The 6,135-nt window shown below is 39.0% G+C and overlaps 1 non-coding gene across 1 annotated transcript; it reads right to left on the reverse strand.

Moving 5' to 3' along the window:
* Positions 1–2,104: 2,104 nt before the first annotated feature.
* Positions 2,105–2,211, reverse strand: LOC136224993 (small nucleolar RNA R71). The gene has a single exon (XR_010686734.1). It is a non-coding gene; the product is annotated as a small nucleolar RNA R71 (small nucleolar RNA).
* Between the last annotated feature and the right edge of the window lie 3,924 nt (positions 2,212–6,135).

Raw genomic sequence — 6,135 nt, forward strand, 5'->3', positions numbered from 1 at the left:
GTTTTTGGTAGTATAGTCCATGACACGGATTTGTATGTTTTAGGAGATATATTTCAGGGAAATACTGTGAATTCATCGAAGATATTGATGGAAGGTTTGATATCTGCCTCACGTTCAAAGAACAAGAAGGTTGAGTATGGGAATATTATATGTGGAATTATTGTTAGGCATGAATTTGACTACAATTTAACATGTTATTTATAATGAATTAAGGGTGTTTTTAGGGTTAAAATACAAGAAAGAAGGTCTTATAAGTGCTTTTGTGCAGATAAGGAAAGATTAAGTCGAACAGACTGGAAGCAGCCTGTTTCGCGCATACCATGAGGAGTTGAGCCTTCTTTGATCCAGCGGTCTAACGCTGCAAATTCTGATGACGAATAGCGACAGGGCAAAAAGCAGGAGCGACAGGCAGGAAAGGCGGATAAGAGCAGTTTAAAAGTAGCATGATGACATGAAAGTTCGACCCTTGAGTTTTCAAGGGTCAAAAGGATTTTAACCACTTCTAGCATTCTAGGATTTGTGAACAATTTGGTTGGTTTTTGTAATATTTTTTCTCGGATACTTTATGTACCGGGTTGACCTTTTATTTTTCCCTTAAATAGACGTAGTAGGGGAAAGGAAAAGGGATCATCTTTTGTTGAACTTAAATAGACGTTTTGGTAGAGAGAAGAGCTCTCAAGGAAGATGACTCCATTGATGGAGCTCTGTAGAATGGAAGCAGACTATTCACTCGACAGTATGAGTGAGTAGTCATTTTGAATAGGTTCGGCCAGTTAGGGCCGGTTATGTAAGTTCTCTAATTTCTATTTATGAATGAATGTTGTTAATTTATGAAGTGTTTGATGAAGCTTTCTATTCCATTACTTATGCATGTATGCTAGTGCTAGATGAATGATAGGGAACTGCTTTCATCTTCACCGAATTTTTTTTATCAAACATCCAACCCCGAAGCAGGAATGTTAGGAGGTTGTATCAAGGGTTTTCTTTATTGAAATGTTGTTTCAATCGTAATGCAAGAAAGAACCAACCTTAGGGACGCTTATGGTTGTAGTAAGTCTTAGAATCTTAAGAACACACGAGAGTTGACTTAAGTGAGCATTAAAGCAGAGACATTGACTTCACTTTGCATCATTCATGAATAAATAGGGTGTTTAGGGACTTAAGGTAACCTGTTCCACTGTGCCTAGCCTGTTCTACCTTTTTATCATTATCAAGTAATCGTTTTTATAAGTTAAATCTTTGACTTTGTTACTTATTCACAAAATCTCTCAATATAAAGAATTCACACACCACGAACACCCTGTTCTACAACGTTCTTATGGTAAAATTTGGTCATCAATCCCTGTGGAGACGATACTCAACTTATCACTTTATTACTTGTATCTAGTGCACTTGCTAGAGTCTGTTCAGAGGACAACAAGTTTTTGGCGCCGTTGCCGGGGATTGAAAGCAACAAAGTTTATCTGAAAATTTCTGTGAAATAAGGTGTTTTTAATCTGTTTGCTAAATAGTGTAGCCAGAAGGAGTTCTCCATTTGTTTATGCGCAAAGCTGGACCACCAGTTTTTCCTATCGATCTCGAATTAGAGAGAACGTGTAGACGAAACCGAGCGGGAGCTCGATGAGCAAGACAAAGATAGCGACAAAGAGAAAGAAGGATGGCTGGAAGAGTACCACCAGAACAACCAGTTCAACCTAATCAGGAAGAGGAAGGAGAAAACAACAACCCTCCAGTTATGAGGATCAGAGACTATTCCAGGCCAACCACGGAAGGACACTCATCGTGCATTGTGTTGCCAAACGAAGGAAACAACATGTTTGAAATAAAAGCATCTATGATCCAAATGTTGTAGGCCGCAGTGAAATTCAATGGATACCAGTCGGTAGATCCAAACGGGCATATCCAGGAGTTCATTACGCTGTGCAACACGTTCAGATCAAACCGAGGAGTTTTCGATGATGTGATCAGGCTAAAGCTGTTTCCTTTTTCTCTCAAGGACAAAGCAAAAAACTGGTTAAAGAACTTACAGCCAGGGACGATTACCACTTGGGAAGAAATGGCCAGTGATTTTCTGATGAAATATTTTCCACCTAGACAGCCCATTAAACTCAGAAATGAGGTATCCCATTTTGTGCAGGAGGAGGATGAATCCTTAGCCGAGGCATGGGAAAGGTACAAGGAATTATTAAGAAGGGTACCGAATCATGGCATCCCCATGTAGATGCTAGTGCAGAATTTTTACAATGAAGTCACCAACATTTATAAAATCCAGATTGAATCCATTGCAAATGGTAACCCCGAAGATCTTGAACCACAAGCCTTGTACAATCTTATTGAGAGAGTCGTAAGCACGAGCTATAACTGGCACTTAGCTAGGAGTGAAGGAAAAAGAGCGGGGAATGATGATGTTGTGTCAAAACTGACCACCCAGGTAGAACAGCTTACAAAGCAACTCAGTAAGATTAATGTATCATCCATTCACAGCGAACCACCGTTCAATGATGTTTGTGATTTTTGTGGAGGACCTCATTTCAAGATAAACTGTCCTGGAGCAATGTGATTATGCTAGATATAATCAAAGGAACCCACCAAACCCATACTCGAATACCTACAACCTAGCCATAAGAAATCATCCGAACTTCGGATGGACTGGGCAACCAAATCAGGAACAACCAAGGTACCAGCAGCAACAAGGAGGACAGTACCAGAGACAACCTCAACAACACTACAAACAACCTGTTCCACCAAAGGAAGATATAGAACCGGACATGAAGACCATGATGATGCAATTCATGAAGCAGACACAAGCGTCAATTAAAAATCTGGAGACACAGGTCCATCAACTTGCTGCATCTTCGTCAACAGAAAAAGGAATAATGCCAAGCAACACCGAACCAAACCCCAAAGGAGATGTCATGGCCATCACTCTGAGATCTGGAAGAAAACTCGACCCCCTTTTCCCACTGATGAAAATGCTGAGTGTGCAGGTACCCCTCGAACTATTGAAGAAGAAAAGAAACAAGCTGTTCTCAGTCAAGAAGAACCCGTCGGGGTAGAATTGACTGTTGATCATGTTGGAAATTAGGCTAAGGTATAGCAGCGGAAATATAAAAATTTTAGCCTACTTCCATATAACCATAGGATCCGTTAATCGTTATTTCATATAAAGAGGGTTAAGAAGAAATACCTTACGATGAACAATCTACCGTTGTTAATGAAGTGCCCACAACTCTAATCCGAGTTCCCTAGCACAAAGTAAAACACAAGAAGATTAAGTTAGAATCAACCGTATGAGATGCAACCAAAATAGATTGCCTCTAATTAATCAACACAAGATCAAAGAAAAAGGGAGATAGATGAAATTAATCGATCGATGGAAGCCGTATGAATTCTTGTCCACGAACTAGGGGAGTCGAATTCTTTTCTCTCTCTCTCTTGCAAAAATCAAAATTCACAAAGGGGAGTATATAGGCTTAGTCGAAATTCTATGTAGTAGGGGGGTATATATAATCACTTGTATCTAAACCCTAGTTAGATAGGAATAGGTTACTTAATAGGAATTCCATTCGGAATAGAATTCCTAATTATTATCTCACTATATATCTAATATATCTAGGATAATAATAAACAACCTTATTGGATAATAATAGGAGTATATTAATCTAATTAAAACTCCTAACTTAATTATCTCTTAATTAATTTAATTCATATTCCTAATCAAATTAGGATTAATAAAATCAAAATAATTAATTACTAATTATATATAAATTTCGGCCCCCTTAAATTAAATGGGTCTTACTGGGCTCAATTGGGCTTCCATCAATTAATAACATCCATCTCTCTTTTGGTTCCAAGTCTTATGTGTGATCCATTAGGTTCTTACTACTTCTGGCCGTATGCAACTATTAAATTAATTTCTTCAAGAATTATATTTAATCTTTGCATAACGGAATGATGTACTGAGTATGTTATTGGCAAGTCTGTAATCATTCCCCCAGAGTCCGTTAAGAAGACAGGTTGATTCCGTCGTTAACCTTTCCGTATTAGTTACAGTATAATTCGATCCTTTAACAACTACATCCTTGAACTGAATCTTATGACTATGGATGATGTCAAGTCACATATAGCGAGACGTTCGTTTTACTTGTACAGGCCGAGTCAACTCAAATAGATAGGTTAAGTGAAATCTGCATTTCAAGTCTTAAGCTATCACCTTGCAAGGATTTAGAGTCGAGTCTGCTCAATCCAATGTATAACTACCCTGACATTACCACCTGTGACACCCAACCTTTGCCGTTCACACCCCAGAGTCATCTCTGTTAAGGATCGTGGGACAGCAGAATCAAAGTCTCACATTCAGTAATTCAGGATGACCAATTAACATTCCTTTGAGTCTGAGGATTAGTTATACCTATTAATACCAATGAGATGAACAGGTGACAAGGATGAATCTACCCATCCTGTTATCTCAAATCGGATCCCCAATCCTAATGAACAACGTTTCTTCGGATCTATGTAACTGTCCAGATATCTGTATATATGAAGCTCGTGAGATCAGCTTTCTGTCGGACAGAAGACATTGTTACATACAAGTCTCAACAGTGATATGTCAATCCCAAACATATCACTTGACTTGGGGTGGTTTTAAGTTTATCAGTTTACTATAAAGTTTTGTCTCACTTCATGCTTGTATGAACACTTTATAATCACTTTAAACAAACTTACGGATTTCCTTTTATTAGACTTTATTTAGTGCTTAAAAAAGGGATTGCCTTTATATAGTTACAAAACATATATCTCATTAAACAAATGATATAAAGAACAATTCATTTACATTAAGTTTGTATCCTAGAACAATTGTCTATAGGACACTAAACCCCAACAGATCAGGACCAGGAGGAACAAGGAAAGAGGTACAAACCACCTCCGCCCTATATGCCACTTGTACCTTATCCGTCTAGGCTGATAAACAAGAAGCTTGAAGAGAAAAATTCGAAAGTGCTGGACACCTTGAGGAAGTTGCATATTAACATTCCCTTCGTGGAAGCACTTGCTCAGATGCCCACATATCGATGATCCAACTAAACATGGACTGTTCTTCAATACTCCAGAACAAGCAGCAGCTTCCGAAAAAGCTGAAGGATCCAGGGAGTTTTTCTATTCCCTGTTCAATTGGCAATTTAAATATTGAAAATGCATTGTGTGACCTAGGAGCTAGCATAAACCTTATGCTATATTCTGTGTATGCTAAACTAGGACTAGGAGAACCACAACCAACCAGAATGTCCATTCAGTTGGCTGACCGGTTGGTATGTTACCCTAGGGGAGTAGTGGAAGATGTGTTGGTCAAAGTAGGAAAATTCATACTGCCTGTTGATTTCATCATAATGGATATAGATGAGGACCTGCATGTTTCTATTATCTTGGGTAGACCATTCTTAGCAACGGGTAAGGCATTGATTGATGTAGGAGAGGGACGATTATTTTTGCAAGTTAATGGGGAAGAAATCATTTTCAAAATGAATGAGGCTATGAGACGAGCTAACACTAGTGATGACACATGCTGTTTCTTAAATGATTTCCAAAGTCTTTCTACTTTGCAGGAACAGGGACATGACACTCTAGAGGCTCTCTTGGGAGAAGAAGTGAACTTATGTGATGGAACAGGGTGTTCCATTGAAACCAACTTGCCCACACCTCCTCTAGATCCCACTGTTCCTACTCATCAAGAACCACCTGAAATACCCAATGTGCCATTGTCTAAACCTGAACTAAAACCTTTACCATCACACCTAGAGTATGCATTCCTTGAACCACCTAGTGGAAGCCCGGTGATTATATCTTCAAAGCTAACCCATGATCAGAGAGCTCAACTCATGGAGGTATTGAGAAGAAATAGGGATGCTATTGCGTGGAAAATTGATAATATCAAGGGTATTAGTCCGACAGTCTGTGTTCGTAGAATTCTGATGGAGAAAGATCATAAGCTGTCTGTCCAGCAACAGCGCAGACTGAACCCCCACATAAAGGAGGTTGTGCGAAAAGAGGTGATCAAGCTGTTGGATGCAGGAATCATTTATCCCATCTCTGATAGTATCTGGACGAGCCCTGTTCATGTTGTGCCAAAGAAAGGAG

This window comes from Euphorbia lathyris, chromosome 3 (assembly GCF_963576675.1).
Source record: "Euphorbia lathyris chromosome 3, ddEupLath1.1, whole genome shotgun sequence".
NCBI lineage: Eukaryota > Viridiplantae > Streptophyta > Magnoliopsida > Malpighiales > Euphorbiaceae > Euphorbia > Euphorbia lathyris.